The 19,206-nt window shown below is 40.0% G+C and overlaps 1 protein-coding gene and 1 pseudogene across 5 annotated transcripts in view; both read left to right on the plus strand.

Moving 5' to 3' along the window:
- The window catches only part of bbs9 (Bardet-Biedl syndrome 9), a 505,659-nt gene that overhangs the window by 136,989 nt on the left and 349,464 nt on the right, over nt 1-19,206 (plus strand). The window lies entirely within an intron of this gene.
- On the plus strand, nt 17,667-18,101 carry LOC121279128 (annotated as a pseudogene).

Here is a 19,206-nt window from a genome sequence, read left to right on the forward strand (position 1 = left end):
CATGTCTGTTTTGTCTGCATACAGACACATAGAAAAACCTTCACATCATGACTTTTTAAAGCTGCATCTCTACAGTTGACTTATTAAATGCACTATGATAAGATTACATTCCAGGTCATGACTAGCTTGTTTCTTTTAGAATTTAAGGACAGTTTGTGGACAAGAGAATACCCTGGGGTGTAATCCAGTATCCAGGGACTGCAAATGATATCTGTATAACCTGTATCTATCCTATTGGTGTTTGCGGTGAAGCAAGTAATGGTGTACACTTATGTGCCTTGCACCTTTGCTTGGTATTGATGGGAATAGTCTTCAAGTAGTATTTACAATAGATGGTTTGCTACTCGGGATGTTCCAGCCCCTGTCTTATCCTCGAGGCATTGAATATGGTCAAAGTTGGTTTAAAAAAAAATATAAGAACAAACAAAATTGTATTATATAGCACCTTCCACATCCTCAAGATGTCCCAAGAAAATTTGCATCCAATGTATTGCTTTTGAAGTGCAGTTGCTGTTGTTATGTAGGTAAACATAGCAACCAATTTGTGTACAGCAAGGTCCCACAAAGAGCAATGAGATGAATGGCTAGTTAATGTGTGTTGATCATGTTGGTTGAGGGATAAATGCTGGCCAGGATATCGGAAGAGCCCTGCTCCTCTTTGAATTTTGCCATGGGATCTTTTATGCACATCTGAACAGGTAGATGGAACCTTGGATTAACACCTCATCCAAAATACAGCACCTTTGGTGGCGCAGTACTCCTTTAAAGCTAAGAAAACAGCATGGATCACAGATTTATTATTTAATGAAAGATGCTGGCTCACATGGAATAACGTTGAAAGTTCAACCTAAATATAGACAAATAGACTTCAACTTGAAACAGGCAAAATATGGGAGTGGTGTTTATTAAGTGTGATACTTGTATTTTTATTCATGGTGGTAGATGTGCTATTATGGACCTTTTATAGGTCCTGCTGTTGTGTTCTGCATTGTGGAGGGGACGGACAGGTGGACAGATGTGTCATTTGTTGGAAAGCCTCTTAATCTGTGGCTGTTCATTTTGATCATATGTGCTGAATGATGAGACTGAAAAGAGCCTACACAGAGCTGGTTAGAGAGGAATCCTGATAAACTATGTTTTACAAAAGCATTATGTTGCATTGAGGAGGATGTAGTAATTAATCAGGTTACACTGCCACTGTATCACTATCGCCTTGTCCTTTGTCTTTAACTTTTCAAACCTTCCCTCACGTGAACCTTCCCCCTTCCCTCTTTGCAGTCTTAGTGATAACTCACTGGGACCAGTGTCCCAATGGTACGGCTCCCTGTTTCCCCAGTATTGGTGTCAGTGCCCCATGACTCAAAACACATTTCTCCCACACATTCAACTTTTTGATTTTATTTAACCTACTTTTTCTTGTGGCTCAGGTAGAAATCCAGAGATTACTACCATTGTGGCTCTGCTTTTTAATTTGCCCCTAGCTGCTTATACTCTCTCAGCAGAACCTCTTTCTTGGTCCTACACCTAAGTCATTGGTACCCACATAGACCACAACAACTGGATCCTTCCCATCTAACTCTTCATCTCCAGCCCCAAGGAGATGTTCTTAACCCTGGCATTGGGCAGGCAACACATCACCTGCCCTGCCATTTTTATACCCTTTGCACTGATCCTCTGTCCCACCCAGCTAATATTTCTGATTAAATCAGACTCTATTCACCCTTGATATCCTATTTGACCACTATCTGAGCTTTCCACCTCATACTCTCTCTCCTCACAAAGACTCCACCCTCAAAAACATTACCTGCCTCTGTACCTACCTCAGTCCATCTGATGTGGAAACTCACATTCATGACTATGCTACCTCCAGATTCAACTGTTCAATTGTTTTCCCACACCCTCCATAACCTTTAGCTCATCCAAAACTCTGCTGCTGGTATCCTATTCTGCACCAGGTGTCATTCAGCCATCATTCGGTGAGATCATGGCTGATCTGTGACCTAACTCCACATACCTGCCTTTGTTCCATATTGCTTAGTATCTTTGGTTAAGTCGATCAATCTGTTTTAAAATTAACAATTGATCTAGCATCAGTTGGCACTTGTGCATGGATGTTCCAAACATTCACCACCCTTTGCATGTAAAAGTATTTTCAAATCTGGCTTCTGAAATTTCCTGAAATCTCTCCTAATTTTTAGACTATGCCATCTAGTTCTGGACTCCCCAGGCAGTGGAAATAGTTCCCCTCTATCTACCCTATCTATTCTCCTTATATGTAATAAAATTACTTTTAACCTTCTAAGTGCCAGGGAATACAGCCCTAGTTTGTGCAATCTCTCCTCATAGTTTAATCTGGAACCCAGGTATTATCCTAGTAAATCTGTGCTGCACTCTCTCCGAGATCAATAAACCCTTCCTAAGGTGTGGTGCCCGGAACGGCTCTCATTAACTCCAGGTGTGTCCTAATTGCATTTTTGTGGAGCTGAACCATAACACCCACCCACTTTTTTTTAAAAAAAAAAGCATTTTTTCATGAGATGTGGGCATCATAGACTAGGCCAGCATTTATTGCCCATCTCTAATTCCCTTGAGAAGGCGGTGGTGAGTTGTCATCTTGAATCGCTGTAGTCCATGTGTAATAGGTACATCCACAGTGCTTTTAGGAAGGGAGTTCCAGGAGTTTGACTCAGTAACAGTGAAGGAATGGCAATATAGTTCCAAGTCAGGATAGTGTGTGGCTTTGAGAGGAACTTGCAGGCGTTGGTGTTCCTATTCATTTGTTGCCCTTGTCCTTCTAGGTAGTAGAGGATGTGGGTTTGGAAGGTGCTGTCGAAGGAACCTTGGTGAGTTTCTGCAGTGTATCTTGTAAATGGTACTGCGCATCGGTGGTGGAGGGAGTGAATGTTTAAAGTGGTGGATGGGGTGCCAATTAAGCAGGCTGCTTTGTCCTGGATGGTGTTGAGCTTCTTAAGTATTGTTGGGGCTGAAACTCATCCAGGCAAGTGGAGAGTATTCCATTGTGCCTTGTAGATGATGGACAGGCTTTGGGGAGTTAGGAGGTGAGTTATTCCCTATCTCTGACCTGCTCTTGTAGCCACAGTATTTATATGGCTGGTCCAGTTCAGTTTCTGGTCAATGGTTGATAATGGGGGATTCAGCGATGGTAATGCCATTAAATGTCAAGGGTTGGATTCTCTCATGTTGGAGGTGGTCATTGCCTGGCACACGTGTGGTGTGAATGCTACTTGTCACTTTTCAGGCCAAGCATGAATGTTGTCTAGGCCTTGCCGAATATGGACATGGACGCATCTAGTCCTTAAGAAATAAAGACCAGCATTCCATTAGCCTTTTTGATTCTTTTCCCTATCTGTACATGACATTTTAATGATCTATGTACCTTGGTCCCCAAGTCTCTCTTCACTATTTAAAAAAAAATCATATGATGCTAACAAGTAATCTCTATCCTGTGATGTGCAAAACAAACACTCACTTCAGATGCATTCTTCGTACAATTTAGATCTGCCTGCTCAGGGTGCTGTATTTTATGGAACTTTGGTTCTGATTATAACGTATATTTTTCTGTGTAGAAGATAGATTACTTACCTTTGATCTCCTTTATGGATTTATCCATCATTTATTCACCCACCAACTTACAGTGATCAGTTGCTAGGGATTTATTTCTTAATACCTTCCCTGCTTGCACATATATCACTGCTCCTTCATTTATCACTGAGTTATAATCCTGGAATTTCCTCCCTAACGCCTTTGTGGGAGCACCATCAGTGCAAGGACTGCAACAGTTCAAGGAGAAGGCCTAAAGGGCTTGCTGAGCGCAAATTAAAAGATACAACTGAAGTGTTCTTTCATTTTATAAATTAAATTTACTTTTCATTTGTTATGCATTCCATCAAAACTCGATATTTTTCCTTTTCTGTTGGAGGATCATGAGGCCATAGACAGCTTACTATTTAACCAGAATGATGAGATGGTATCTGTCATTTTAACATTTCTCTGTTCTTGTGTTGTATGGCATATTAAATGTTGAAATCTGTGATGAGGAGCCTTTTCTATTTTCTATTCAGAACGCCCAGTGGTTACAGAACTGTATTGAAAACATGCAAAATTCAGTACTGAAAGTGATTGGTGTGGATCTTATTTTTAAAAAATTGTATGCATTGTGGTGCAAATAAACTGTCTACCTTGTGCACGTTTAAGATATTTTTCTGCAATCTTCATTTGCACACGCAGATAGATGCTCAGAATACCAGAGTCTCATTATATTTATCAGATTACGATAGCTCAATGTCTGTTAAAATTTGCTTTCAGTAACTGTCTGAGACGGTTAAAGAAAGATGTGAGAACAAAAGACCTTCTGTCCTTCATTTTGTTTAGGATTGGTAACTAAATACCTGACCAGTTGTTAGTCTGTTTGCCATGTTTCTTCCTCTGTCAGACAAATATCTGGTGCCTTTGTATCAATTTACCTATGTGGTGTAAATTTGGTACAAAGTACTAGATGGCTGTTTTATTAGTTTTGGGGCATTTAATTCCTGTTGTAATTTGCATTTGTAGTTTTGTTGAAACCATTCCTCAATATTTTTACTTCCATTTTTGGTGTACACACGTGTAGGATTTACAATTTATTTGTAATCTGAAATATATGTATTGACGGATGCTTTATGGTGCTTAACAATGTAGCTTGTGGCTGCATAAAGCAGTTTTTAGGGAAAAATGTGTGCTGACAATACAAACTATAATGTTTGAGGTTGCTACATAGCTATTTTTGAATCTAAACAGTTTAGCTGAATTTGATTCTGTTGATTTTGTACTTTAAATAATTTTTTACTCCATTCCTACCATTGGGTTTGGCAGTTTTTTCAAACTGTCCTTCTTTAAGAATCTCCTTAAAACCTATCACTTTGACCTGTTATGGCACAGTGAATGGTAAATGCTGAGCTGTTTAAATCCCAGAAGGAAGCTTGAAACAACTGCCACAACTATTTTACAATACGTATTTATTTTGAGATGTGTGCCTTGAATTCAATAGAAATAAGACCACCGAGTTTGAGATTTCTTACAAACCTCAATTAAGCTTTTATTAAAATTTTTTTTAATGATTTTAAGCACATACCTAGGTTTACAAATTACAACTCTGGTGACTCCTAGCTCCCCTAGTTAATCTAACTCCCAGTTACACCTCCATTAAGGCAATAGTAAAACACAGATTTAAACAGAGATAAAAACAAAAAACTGCAGGTGCTGGAAATCCAAAACAAAAACAAAAACAGAATTACCTAGAAAAACTCAGCAACTCTGGCAGCATCGGCGGAGAAGAAAAGAGTTGACGTTTCGAGTCCTCATGACCCTTCGACAGAACTGAGTGAATATTAGGAGAGGGGTGAAATACAAGCTGGTTTAAGGTGGGGGAAGTGTGGCGGCAGAGAAGTGTGGGGGGGGTGCGGTGGGGTGTGGTCGTAGGGACAAGCAAGCAGTGATAGGAGCAGATAATCAAAAGATGTCACAGACAAAGGAACAAAGAGGTGTTGAAGGTGGTGATATTACCTAAACGAATGTGCTAATTAAGAATGGATGGCAGGGCACTCAAGGTACAGCTCTAGTGGGGGTGGGGTGGAAAGACTAGCAGGGCATAAAAGATTTAAAGATAATGGAAATGGGTGAGAAAAAAATCTATATAAATTATTGGAAAAAGCAAAAGGAAGGGGGAAGAAACGGAAAGTGGGTGGAGATGGAGGAGGGAGTTCAAGATCTAAAGTTGTTGAATTCAATATTCAGTCCGGAAGGCTGTAAAGAGCCTACTCGGAAGATGAGGTGCTGTTCCTCCAGTTTGCATTGGGCTTCACTGGAACAATGCAGCAAGCCAAGGACAGACGTGCGGGCAAGAGAGCAGGGTGGAGTGTTAAAATGGCAAGCGACAGGGAGGTTTGGGTCTTTCTTACGGACAGACCGCAGGTGTTCTGCAAAGCAGTCGCACAGTTTACGTTTGGCTTCTCCAGTGTAGAGGAGACCACATTGGGAGCAACGAATGCAGTAGACTAAGTTGGGGGAAATGCAAGTGAAAGGGGTGGTAAGTGAGGACACTTCTCTTCCCTTCCTTGACCTCTCTGTCTCAATTTCTGTCCACCAATATCCATTACGAGCCTACCGACTCCCACAGCTACCTTCCCTTCACCCCACTAGGGTTACCTGTACCTTGCTTGTCCTGCTTTCTAGCCCTAATTAGCACATTCCTTAGATAATATCACCACCTTCAACACCTCTTTGTCCTTTTGTCTATGAAATCTTTTGGCTTTCTCCACCTATCACTGGACCTCTATCCAGCTCTACCTGTCCCACCCACCTTAAACCAGCTTATATTTCACCTCTCTTCTATTTTTACTTAGCTCTGTTGAAGAGTCATACAGACTCAAAACGTTAACTGTGTTCCTCTCTGCAGATGCTGCCAGACCTGCTGAGTTTTTCCAGGTATTTTTATTTAGGTAGGGAAGTATGTTGTGAGGAGGACATGAGGTTGTAGTTGGATATAGATGGGTTGAGTGAGTGGTCAAAGATCTAGCATATTAAGTTTAATGTGAGAAAATGTGACTTTGATAGGAAGAACAAAAAAGCAGAGTATTACTTAAATGGAGAACAGCTGCATAATTCTGAGGTGCAGAGGGATCTAGGTGTTCTAGTGCATGAGTCACAAAAGGTTAGTATGCAGGTACAGCATGTAACTAAGATGGCTAATGGAATGCTGACCTTGCTAACGAGAGGGATTGAACATATAAGTAAGGATGTTGTGCCTCAGTTATGCAGAGCATAATACTGTGTGGTCTCCTTATTTAAGGAAGGACGTAAATGCATTGGAGGTGGTTCAAAGGAGGTTTACTAGGTTGATACCTGGAATGAGTGGCTTGTCTTATGAGGAAAGGTTGGACAGACTGGGCTTGTTTTCATTGGAGTTTAGAAGAGTGAGGGGTGATTGATTAAAGTATACAAGATCCTGAACAGCCTTGACAAGGTAGATGTTGAAAGGATGTTTTCTCTTATAGCTGAGTCCAGAAGAAGGGGGCACTGTTTTAAAATTAGGGATCGTCCTTTTAGGACAGAGATGAGGAGAAATATTTTCTCTGAGGATTGTGCTACTTTGGAACTCTCTGCCTCAGAATGTGATGGAAGCAGGGTCATTGAATATTTTTAAGGTAGAATTAGATAGATTCTTGTTAGGCAAAGGGATCAAAGATTATTGGGGTTAGGTGGGAATGTGAAAATCGAAACACAAGATGATCAGCCATGATCTTATTTGTTCATTTAAAACCATAAGACATTGGAGCAGAATTAGGCCATTTGGCCCATCGAGTCTGCTCTGCCATTCAGTGAGACCATGGCTGACCTGACAATCCTGAACTCCACTTTCCTGCCTTTCCCCAATACCCCATGATTCCCTTACTGATTAGCAATCACTTCTTCCACCATTTCCTTATTATCTATTATTAATTCCTACTGTCAGTCTCTGGAGGACCAACACTCACTTTACTTACTCTTTTCCTTTCTAAGTACCTGTAGAAACTCTTGCTCTCTGTTTTTACATTTCTGGCTCGTTTCCTCTCATACCCTAATTTCTTTCTCCTGTTTAACCTTTTAGCCATTCTCTGCTGTTCTTGATATCCTGTCTAATCATCTGTCCTGCCACTTGTCGTTGCGGAATTGTATGCTTTTTCCTTAAGTTTAATTTTTTAGTTAACCATTGATGGTGGGCCCTCCCCTTAGAATTTTTCTTCATAGTAGGAATGTACTTATTCTGAATACTGTGAAGTATCCCCTTAAATGTCTGCCACTGCTTCTCTATTGATCTCTTATCTAGCCTAGTTTCCCAGTTCACTTCAGCTAGCTCAGCTTTCATCCCCACACAGTTTCCCATATTGAAGTTTAAGATACTAGTCTTAGACCCACCCTTCTCCCTTTCAAACTGGATGTAAAATTCAATCACGTGGTGGTCGCTGCTACCTGGCGGTGCCTTTACTCTGAGGTCATTAATTAACTCCGTCCCGTTACACAATAGCAAGTCTCATATAACCTGCTCTCTGGTTGGTTCCAGAACATGCTGCTCTAAGAAACTATCTCAAAAGCTGTCTAAGAACTCCTCATCCAAGTTACTATTGCTAATCTGATTTTTCCAGTTTTTGTGTAGATTAAAATCACCCATGATTATTGTTTCCTTTTATCACAAGCGCACAATATTTTCTCTTGAATATTTTCTCTTTCAGTGGCTACTTTTACGAGGCCTGTAGATCACTCCCACTAATGACTTTCTTTTCCTACTATTCCTCATCTCCACCCAATCCTGATCTACGTCCTGATCTCCTAAACCAAGGTCATCTCTAACTATTGCACCAATGCCTTATTTGATTAACAGTGCTACCCCTCCACCTTTACCTAGCTTCCTATTCTTCTTGAATGTCATGTACCTTCAATACTAAGGACCCCATCATTGTTGTCCTGCAGTCACCTCTCCATAATTGCCATCAGATCATACTTATTTACTTCAATGTGGGCCATCAATTCATTTACTTTGTTATGAATGCTACGTGTGCTCAGATAGAGAGCCTTCAGCTTTGTCTTTTTGTTACCTTTGTAACATCTAGTCTTGACTGTTGATGTATTCTTAGGTTTTTCTCTCTGTCCCTTCCTGCCATTCCCTGACCCTCATTTCTCATATTACTATTTTGCTGTCTTGATTCTACACCTTGAATTGCTACCTCTACCCAGCTTGATCCTTCGCCCCTCTTGTTTTGTTTAAAGCCCTCTCTACTTCCCTAGTTATAGATTTGCGAGGACACTCGTCCCAGCATGGTTCAGGTGTAAACTGTCCCAACGGTACAGTCCCCACTTTCCCCAGTACTGATGCCGGTGCCCCACAAACCAGAACCTACTTCTCCCACACCAGTCTCTGAGTCATGCATTTATCTATCCATTCTTATTTGCCCTATGCCAATTTGCACGTGGCTCAGGTAATAATCCAGAGATTATTACCTTTGAGATTCTGCTTCTTAATTTGGTACCTAGTTCCTCATACTGACTTTGCAGAACCTTTTTCCTAGTTCTGCCTATGTCATTGGTGCCTGCATGGACCATGACAACAGGATTCTCCCCCTCCCACTGCAAGTTCCTCTCCAGCCCTGAGCAGATGTCCCGAACTCTGGCACCGGGCAGGCAACATATCCGTCAGGACTGTCGCTCTTTGCTGCAGAGAACAGTATCAATCCACCTCACCATACCATCCCCACTACCTACATTCCTTTTGCTCCCCCTGCTTGAACAGTTGTACCACAGTGCGATGGCCAGCCAGCTCATCCACCTTGCAGACTTTGCTTTCATCCACACGCATTGTGAGCACCTCAAACCTATATAACAATTGCAAAGTCTGAGGCTTCCCCATTACTGTCTGCTTGGCCCCATTACCTGCCTCACTGACAGTCACATCCTCCTGTCCCTGCTGACCAAAACAGATGTCCCTCTTCTAAGAGGTGTGACTGTCTTCTGGAACAAAGTATCCAGGTATTTCTCCCCCTCCCATATGTTGCGCAGTGTCTGCATAATCCTGATCTGGAATTCCTCGAGCTGCTTACACTTCCTGCAGACATGTTTGCCATGGATCGTCTTGGCGTCTCAAAGCTCCCACATCTCACAGCTGCAACATAACACCTATCCCGCCATTCTAACTTATGTTATTTTATTAATTTACTTTAATTGCTTTCTTTCTATAATTTACTGTGTTTATTGAATACTAGTACCACTGACAACTAAAGGGTATATGCTTCTTAGCTACAGGTATGTGTTTTAGATGTTTGTTTAAATTACTTTATTTTTATTGCTTTTTTATCTTTATTGTTTGATTTTAATTTTAAAGTTTTCAAATTTTGGTTTATTATTTTAAAGTTTTAGCTCTTTTTATTTATAGATCTATCTGAACTCGCCTGTCCTATGCTGGTTTCTCTCACACTGTCCTTAGACTGAGCACTTACCAGCCAATCAACTTAACTAGTTTCCTGTGACATCGCAGTTGTGTTTTTCTCCTTTTTTCCTGGACTGTAGCCTCACAGCAGCTGATGCAGTGAAACAGCGTGCTCCTCAGCTCCCGACTGTCCCCGCCCCCCCCAGTTCCACTCCGACTCCCAGCAAGGTAAGCAGCTCTGCAATCCCCGGCCTGTATTTATCGGCGCTCCTTAGCTCCCAAATGTCTCCTGCAGATCCGGTCCACCTCCCAGCAACCGTTTACCTATTTAGCATTTCAAACCTAGCTTCTCTTCTTAGATCAAAGCCTTCAGACCAGCTGTCTTTAATTAATTTAAGTCTCTCTGTCTCTCTCACTCTCTCTCTCTCTCTCTCTCTCTCACACACACACACACACACACACACACACACACACAATTATTCCACTTTACAATAAATTCCAATAACATTATGAAAATTATTGTATATTCTTGACATTCCCTCTCGTTTAAAAAATGAACCATCATAATTTTAAAAGGACGGCTTTGTTTTCTGAACCCGTCTTACATTACCTCCCTATATTTATTACATTATAAGATGCAAACATTAACATAATATATATACACACATCCTTGATATCAACAGAAATAATTCCAGTCCGGTGTCCAGGTTTTAAATGTCTAATTTTCCCTTTAAGCTTCAAACGCTTGACAATGCATCTACAATCAGATTTTCTCGTACAGCCACATGAATAATCTATAGATTAAATGGTTGCAGTGATAAACTCCATCTGAATAGCCTTGCAATTCTGTCTCAAAATTTGTTCAGGAACTTTAAAAGATTATGTTCTGTGTAAACAATTGTTTCTGATGAATTGTTTGCAACGTAAATTTCAAAATGCTGCAATGCTGACACCAGATCCAAAGTTTCCTTTACGATCATTGAAAAACCTTTGTGAAAAATACCCTATCAGTTCTTCAATTCCAGTGTCATCTTGTAACAGTATGGCCCCAATGCCTATATCACTTGCCATTATCAATGGCCAACTTAAATTGCTTGGCATAATTGGGTACTGCTAAAACTGGTGTTGTAGTTAACACAGTCTTCAAACTGTCAAATGCCTTCTGACGCTCCAGTGTCCATTGAAACTTCTTATTCTTTTTTAATCGTTCAGTCAATGGAGCAACCTCACTGCTTAAAACTTGGTACAAATTTCTGGTGAAACCCACTCATGCCCAGAAATCTCAAAACTCCTTGTTTTGTTGTAGATATGGGGAAGTCCATGATAGCCTTGACTTTCACATCTCTCAGAGCCACCTTACCATGTCCAGTGGTATGGCCTAGATACATAACTTACGCTTTTGCAAATTCACTTTTAGCCAAGTTAATCACCAAATTAGCTTCTTGTACTCGATTATACAGTTGTTCCAGATGCTGTAAATGCTCCTCCCACATCTGACTGAAAACTATCAAGTCGTCAATATAAACAGCAAAATTGCTCAGACCTGCAGTTACTTTGTCAGTCTTTGAAATGTCACAGGTGCACTTTTCATACTAGATGGCATGACTTTAAACTGACATAGTCCATCTGGCGAAACAAAAGCCGATATCCCCTTTGCTCCCTCCGATAACGGTACTTGCCAATATCCCCTTTGCAAGTCAATCTTTGTGATAAATTTCGATTGTCCCACTTTCTCAACGCAATCCTCCAACCGTGGAATGGGATATGAATCCGTTTTTGTCACTGCATTCACCTTTCGATAGTCTTTGTGTTCCATCCGGTTTCGGTACCAGTACAATAGGCGAACTCCACTTGCTGCAACCAGACTCAATTATATCATTTTGAAGCATGAATTTGATTTCTTTCTGTACTTGTGATAACTTTGCCAGATTTAATCCATAAGCATGTTGCCTTATCAAAGATGAAACTCTTAAATGTACATCATGTTTATCTAAATCTGTCCTCCCCAGCTTATTCCCACAAATAGCTTTGTGATTGCCATTGCCATCCCAAGTCACTTTGACACTTGTCTGGAAGTTAACTTAATATTACATTTAAATTTTCAAGTATACCCTTGTTATCCAATTTGATTAGAGGAAAATCAATTTCAGGATCCTGCACTTCTGCCTCTTTCTCATTACCTACCACTACTAACACTCCTTTTGGTCCTCTTCCCTGTCAAAGTTCTTTTTAAGCATATTTAAATGACACACTCTCTGCTTCTTTCTTTTATCTGGAGCATATATTAAATAATTTACTTCACTCAATTTCTTTTCAATCCTGTAAGGCCCACTAAACCTTGCCTTTAACAAGTCACCCAGTACTGGTAACAGAACTAGCATTTTCTCCCCAGCAACAAAACTATGAGCTGTAGCTTCCCTGTCTGTCCTCACTTTTATCACTTGTTGTGATATCTTTAAATGTTCCCCAGCCAACTCTCATGCTCTGTCTAATCTTTCTCTGATGTTTGATACATAATGAGAGTAGTTTCTGAATTTTGACCCACCAATTTCTCATGAATCAATTTCAGTGGTTCCCTTACCTCATGACCATAAGCTCGTTCAAAAGCACTGAAGCCAGTCAGTGCATTAGGAGCATCCTTAATAGCAAATAACAAGAATGGAATTCCCCCAACCCAATCCTGTGGACAATCCTAGCTATATACCCTCATCATAGATTCTAGAGTTTGATGTCATCTTTCCAAAATCCCTTGTGAGTCAGAATGATAAGCTGTTGACTCAAACTGTTTTATCCCCAACTGTCCATTACTTCCTTAAACAGCTGTGGCATGAAATTTCTTTAGGTAAACATATCTTGTAAAAAGATTTAGTAAATTCTTCCACAATTTTCATTATTATAATATTTCTCAAAGGTGTGTTGCTTTAGGAATCCTTGTAGACACACCTATTATTGTCAGTAAGTACTGATTTCCACTTTTAGTCTTAGGGAGGGGTCCTACACAATGAATCATGACCCTAGTAAAAGGTTATTTAAATGTTGGAATTGGAATTAAAGGTGCCAGCTTAATCACTGCCTGTGGTTTCCCTATCACCTGACATGTGTGACATGTTCAACAGAATTTGACTACATTTCTATGCAATCCAGGCCAATAAAAATGTTTTTGTATTTTTGCCAGTGTCTTTCTAATTCCTAAATGTCCCCCCATTGGAATTTCATGAGAGATCCTCAGAATCTCATTTCTGTATCCAAATGCTATTACAATCTTATGCACCTCCCTTCAGCTTTCATTTGCTGAAGCATGATAACCCTCCATTTTCTCATTAAAACATTACCCTAAAGGTAAAAACATTCTGGAATACACTTTGCCTCTGTTTCTAAGTAAGCTGTCTGATATTACTGTTTTATTTGCAAATCCTTTTCCTGTAACTCCACTAACTGCATTGAGTTAAACATTTCAACTGTATTGTCCTCTGTTCTTTCCTCCTAAACAATATTATCAAACACAGTGCCAGCTAATTGGACTTCCACACCTTCTCCCGGCCTTTGAACTTCCTGTTCTTCTTGTTTCAACCTATGAACCTGTGATCTTGTTATCATACAATCTGGAAACAACCCAGGATGCTCTCTCTGCAACACTTCACTTCTACAGGCTACTCAACTACCATAGGCATCACCCATATCTGTGACCCAGCCATATCATTACCCAGAATAAATTGAACCCCTGCAATGGGCAGTTTTTCCACTACTCCAACAATTACTTTGCCTGTTTCCCACTTACTCCTTAAATTTGCCTTCTACAATGGAATAGATTTAGTATTTCCATGAACCCCACTTATTATCACCTGCTCCTGCAACACTTTCTCTGAACAACAAATATCACTATCCCACAACATTAAGGATCGACTAGCCCCTGTGTCTCTTAAAATTTTAACATCTTTACCTACTCCACCCTGTACACATGGAAAGACTCCCCCTTCACATACAAAATCTCTAAACATTTCTGCAACCTGTTCCTCAGAATTCTCTTGGGTAAATTGTGAATGCATTCCCACTTCTTTCCCTGTCACTGATTCTTCCTGTTTTACCTGTATACTAACCACTGGTTTTTCCTATGCCTGAACCTCAGAACCTAGAGTGCTTTTACTTCCAGAACTTTGCTGCACCCAATAATCCCAACAGATTTTCCCTGCAATTTCCAACACACTGACTTTTTATGCCCAACTTTATCACAATGAAAACACCACAATTTTCGAATGTCAATTCTACCCTCAGCACGTTCCCTCTTATTCTGAAAAAAAACCTTCCTGGGAATTTCGACCTATTCCTTCTCTTCCCTGACTACCCACCTTCCTTTCAACTTCCCACTTTCTATCCTCCTCTGATTTAAAAGAAAGGTTTAGCTTCTATGAACTAATTCATAATCATCAGCCATCTCTGCTGCTAGTCTTACCATTTCAACCTCTGTTCCTGCACATGACTTCTAACTACCAAAGGAATTGAATCTTCAATTTCTTCCAAACGAATTACCTCTCTAAGAGCTGCATATGTCATCTCTATCTTTAATGCCTATATCCACCAGTCAAAATTACTTTTTTTTTTACTCTTTCAAATTCAATATAAGTTTGCCCAGGCTGTTTCTCATATTCCTAAATTTCTTCCTGTGTGCCTCAGGAACCAACTTATATACACTCAAAATAGCCTTTTTTTAAAAAACCACATCATAGTTCATCAACATTTCTTCTGACAATGAAGCATAAAGCTCCAATCTGGATTGTAACAACAATGTCCAGTTTTCCTGTGGCCATTTCATCTGTTTAGCGATCTTCTCAGGTGAAATAAAGGATGCTTTTGCATCTCTTTCCTCCAACTTTGGAAGAGCTTATATAAGTTTAGAGGTCTCCCCACTGGGTTCTGAACTGGAAATAAGTGCTTCCTCACCTTCCAGTGTCACTTTTTTAACTGCCAATATTTTACACTGTAATTCTCTGTTTCTCTTTTTCCTGCCTTTCTGCCTGTTCCCTTTGAAATGCCTTTTCTTTTTTCTTTTTCTGCCGCCTCTAGCTCACGTTTTTTTCATTTGCAACTTAATTTGAGCCTATTCCAATGAACCACCCTTGGAGAGCTCGGTGTCTCAGGTATTCCTTCCAATTTCAAATGCTGTGCTATACCTTCAATTGTATTTGATTTCCTTACCCCTGCAGGTAACCCTAATTGTAACTTATCTGCCAATTCCATTAACTTAGTTATATTTCCCTCTTGTAAACCAACAAAATTTATAACTTTAACTCCCAGACAAATCATAGCACCTGTCAAAGCCAATTTGCATTCTCACCATTTTCAACTCAGGAGTTGGTGTGAGGTTCTTAAAAGTGCTTCTCATACTTGTAACCTTACGATTCACCAACTCCAAACCAATCCAGGAATTTCAAATATATCCCACACAGAGCCTCCAGTATTGTTATGGCACAGTGGATGGTAAATGCTGAGCTGTTCAAATCCCAGAGGGAAACTTCAACCAACTGCCACGACTATTTTACAATTTGTATTTATATCGAGATGTGTGCCTTGAATTCAGTAGTAATAAGACCAAGTCCTATAGGTTTATGACAAAACTAAATTAAACCATTATTAAAATAAAAAATGATTTTAAGCACACATATAGGTTTACAAATTGCCACTCTGTAACTCCTAGTTCCCCTAGTTAATCTAACTCCCAGTTACACCTCCGTTAAGGCAACAGTAAAGCTCAGATTTAAACAGACCCAGGCAAAGCACACACCCTGAGCAGTTGAATTCAAAGTGATTTTTTTTCAGTTTTGGTTTCTTGTAGACAGCAGCTTGAGGCTTAGATGCTGGATGTTTTTCACACTTGTGTTAGATCTTAAAATGCCTGTCCTTACACATAGCCTTTTCTCCTTTATACATATTTTCCCCGTTGAATTCAAATTCCCATTGTTTTGCTATGTCTTTGGATTTTACTTGTCTAATAATAAAAATCTACCATAGTACTAGTTTTACCAGTAATCTTTGGGGAAAATAAACACACTTTCTTAACTCCTTCTGACTAGGTGTAAGATTTCACCACCTCTTTTGAATTCAAGCTACTCTGCTTTATTTACAAATGCAAATGTTCCCTTTACACCTCACATTCTAAAACTTCACCCATGTTTCCCTATTTAGCATTTCAAACCTAGCTTGTTCTCTTACATTAAAGCCTTCAGACCAGCTATCTTTAATGCAATTAAGGGGCACGCATACTGACACACTGTACTCTACAATAAATTCCAATAACATCATGAAAATCATTACATCTTCCTGACACACCAAAATTTTGGAATTAACATCTCATGTCAGTGTTCAATGTCAGATTCAGTTTGAAAATACTCCTCTGAAGTGCCTTGGTTTACTATAACAACAAATTACATTTATTATACTGTAGTGCCTTTAGCTTAGTAAAATGTCCTAAGGTACCTCCCAAGAGCGTTATCTTAACCAGGAGATAATTAGGGCAGGCGACCAGAACTTTGGTCATAGAAGTAAGTTTTGAAGAGCGTCTTAAAGGAAGAGCAAGTGGCTTAGAGGGAAAATTCCAGATCTTAGAGTCTAGGCAATGCAGCAGTTAAAATCGGGGCTGCACAGAGGTCAGAATTGGATGAGCACAGAGACTTCGGAGGGTTGTGGGGCTAGAGGAGGTTACAGAGATGGGAAAGAGGAAGGCCATGGAAGGTTTTGAAAACAAGGATGAGAATTTTAAAATCTAAGCATTGCTGGAAGGGTCCTTGTGCCTTTGTCAAATCCTAATTCAACATTTTGGTCACAGCAGAGTGGGACATCCTGTTTTATTCTTGCTCTTAGCAGTAGTTTGATACAGCTGAGCGTCTTGCTCAGCCATTTCAGAGGGCAGGAGAATCAATCATGTTTCCTCTGGAGAGACAGTGTCATAGTGGTAATGTCATTGGATTGGTAATCCAGTGGCACTGGCTAATTCTCTGGGGACAAGGTTTCAAATCCCACCGTGGCAGCTGGTGGAATTTAAAGTCAATTATAATCTGGAATTCAAAAGCTAGTCTTAGTAATGGTGACCATGAAACCATTGTCCATTGTTGTCCACTGATGTCCTTTAGGGAATTAAATCTGCTGTCCTTGCCTGGTCTGGCCTACATGTGACTCGAGACCCACAGCAATGTGGTTGACTCTTAACTGCCCTCCGAAATGGCCCAGCAAACCACTCAGTTCAAGGGCAATTAGGGATGGGCAACAAATGCTGGCCTTGACAGCGTTGCCCACATCCCATGAAAGAATAAAGAAAAAAATAATTCACGCCAATAATCTTGGGAAGACTGAAGCCATTGTTTTTGGTTCCTGCTCCAAACTCCCTTCCCTATGGATATACATGAATTACAACAATTATTCATTCCTATCTGGTGCAAAAATAAAACAGGAAAAGTGGCTCAACTATGGCTTACAAAAGAAATTAGGGATAGTATTAGATCTAAAGAGGAAACATATAAAATTGCCAGAAAAAGCAGCGAGCCTGAGGATTGGGAGCAGTTTAGAATTTGGCAAAAGTGGACAAAAAGATTGATCGAGAAAGGGAAAATGGTGTATGAGAGTAAACCTGCAGGGAACATAAAAACTGACTGTAAAAACTCGATAAATATGTGAAGAGAAAAAGAACAGGAGCAGGCGGAGGCAGTAGACACACACAGCCATGCCCAAGAATAAAGGTAAGGGAAGTAAAAACAGGTGACGTGGTAAGCATGAAAGTGAGTCCGAGAAACGTGAGCTGGTGTTTATAGAAGATGGTCAGGAATATGCCCAGGTGATTGAGATGCTGGGCAATGGACATTTGGAAGCCATGTGTTTTGATGGTATGAAGAGGCTTTGCCATATTCGAGGGATGCTGAGAAAGAAGGTTTGGATAAACATGTCAGACATTATATTGGTTGGGTTGAGAGGTTACCAGGATAATAAGGCTGATGTCATCCTGAAATACAATGCAGATGAGGCAAGAAGTTTAAAAGCCTACAGTAAACTTCCAGCGCATGCCAAAATCAATGAAACAGACACCTTTGGACTTGGTGATGATGATGAAATCCAGTTTGACAATATTGGGGATGATGATGAGGACATTGATGATATCTAAAGTGGACTAAATTTAGATTCCAATCTTGTACCAAGCTTCCTTTTGAAATGAATTCCTTTTTTGGATTTCACATGAGCATTTCTGTGGATGAGCTGATTTATGACTAATGTATCTAAGAAATCCATTCTGTAAATTTTTTTTGTTTTAAAATTCTTTTAGTGTATTTTTAGTGTGTTCTTTAGTCACGAGAATAAAAAGGCTTTAGTGTGAGGATGAGTTTGGTAGGATTTGCAACCTTTGCAATAAAATGTTAAACCTGAAAAAAAAAATGAAGCAAAAAAGATTAGCAGAGACAAATGTAAGCCCCTTACAGTCAGAAATGGGGAAATTATAATAGGGAACAAAGAAATAGCAGAAGAACTGAACACATATTTTGGTTTTGCCTTCACAAAAGAGGACACAAATAATTTCCCAGAAATGTTAGAGAACCAAGAGTCTAGTGAGAGGGAGGAATTGAAGAAAATCAGTATTAGTAAAAAAATGGTGCTAGAGAAATTAATGGGGTTAAAGGCTGAAAAATCCCCAGGGCTTGATAATCTACATCCCAGAGTTCTAAAGGAAGTGGCCCTGGAAATATTGGATGCATTGGTGGTCATCTTCCAAAATTCTGTAGGCTCTGGAGCAGTTCCTATAGATTGGAGGGTGGCAAATGTAACTCCACTATTTATAAAAGGAGGGAGAGAAAAAACAGAGAATTAAGCACCAGTTAGCCTAACATCAGTAGTGGGGACAATGCTAGAGCCTATTATAAAAGATGTGGTAACAGAACACTTGGAAAGCATTAACGGGATTAGACAAAGTCAGCATGGGTTTATGAAAGGGAAATCATGCTTAACTAATCTACTGGAGTTTTTTTGAGGATGTAACTAGTAGAATAGATAAGGGAGAACCAGTGGATGTGGTGTATTTGGATTTCAAGAAGGCTTTTGATAAGGTCCCACATAAGAGGCTAATGGGCAAAATTAAAGCACATGGGATTGGGGGTAATATACTGGCATGCACCGAGAATTGGTTGAAAGATGGAAACAGAGTGGGAATAAATGGGCCTTTTTCTAGATGGCAGGCGGTGACTAGAGTTGTCCCGCAGGGATTAGTGCTTGGGCCC

Source organism: Carcharodon carcharias, chromosome 6 (assembly GCF_017639515.1).
Source record: "Carcharodon carcharias isolate sCarCar2 chromosome 6, sCarCar2.pri, whole genome shotgun sequence".
NCBI classification, from domain to species: Eukaryota; Metazoa; Chordata; class Chondrichthyes; order Lamniformes; family Lamnidae; genus Carcharodon; species Carcharodon carcharias.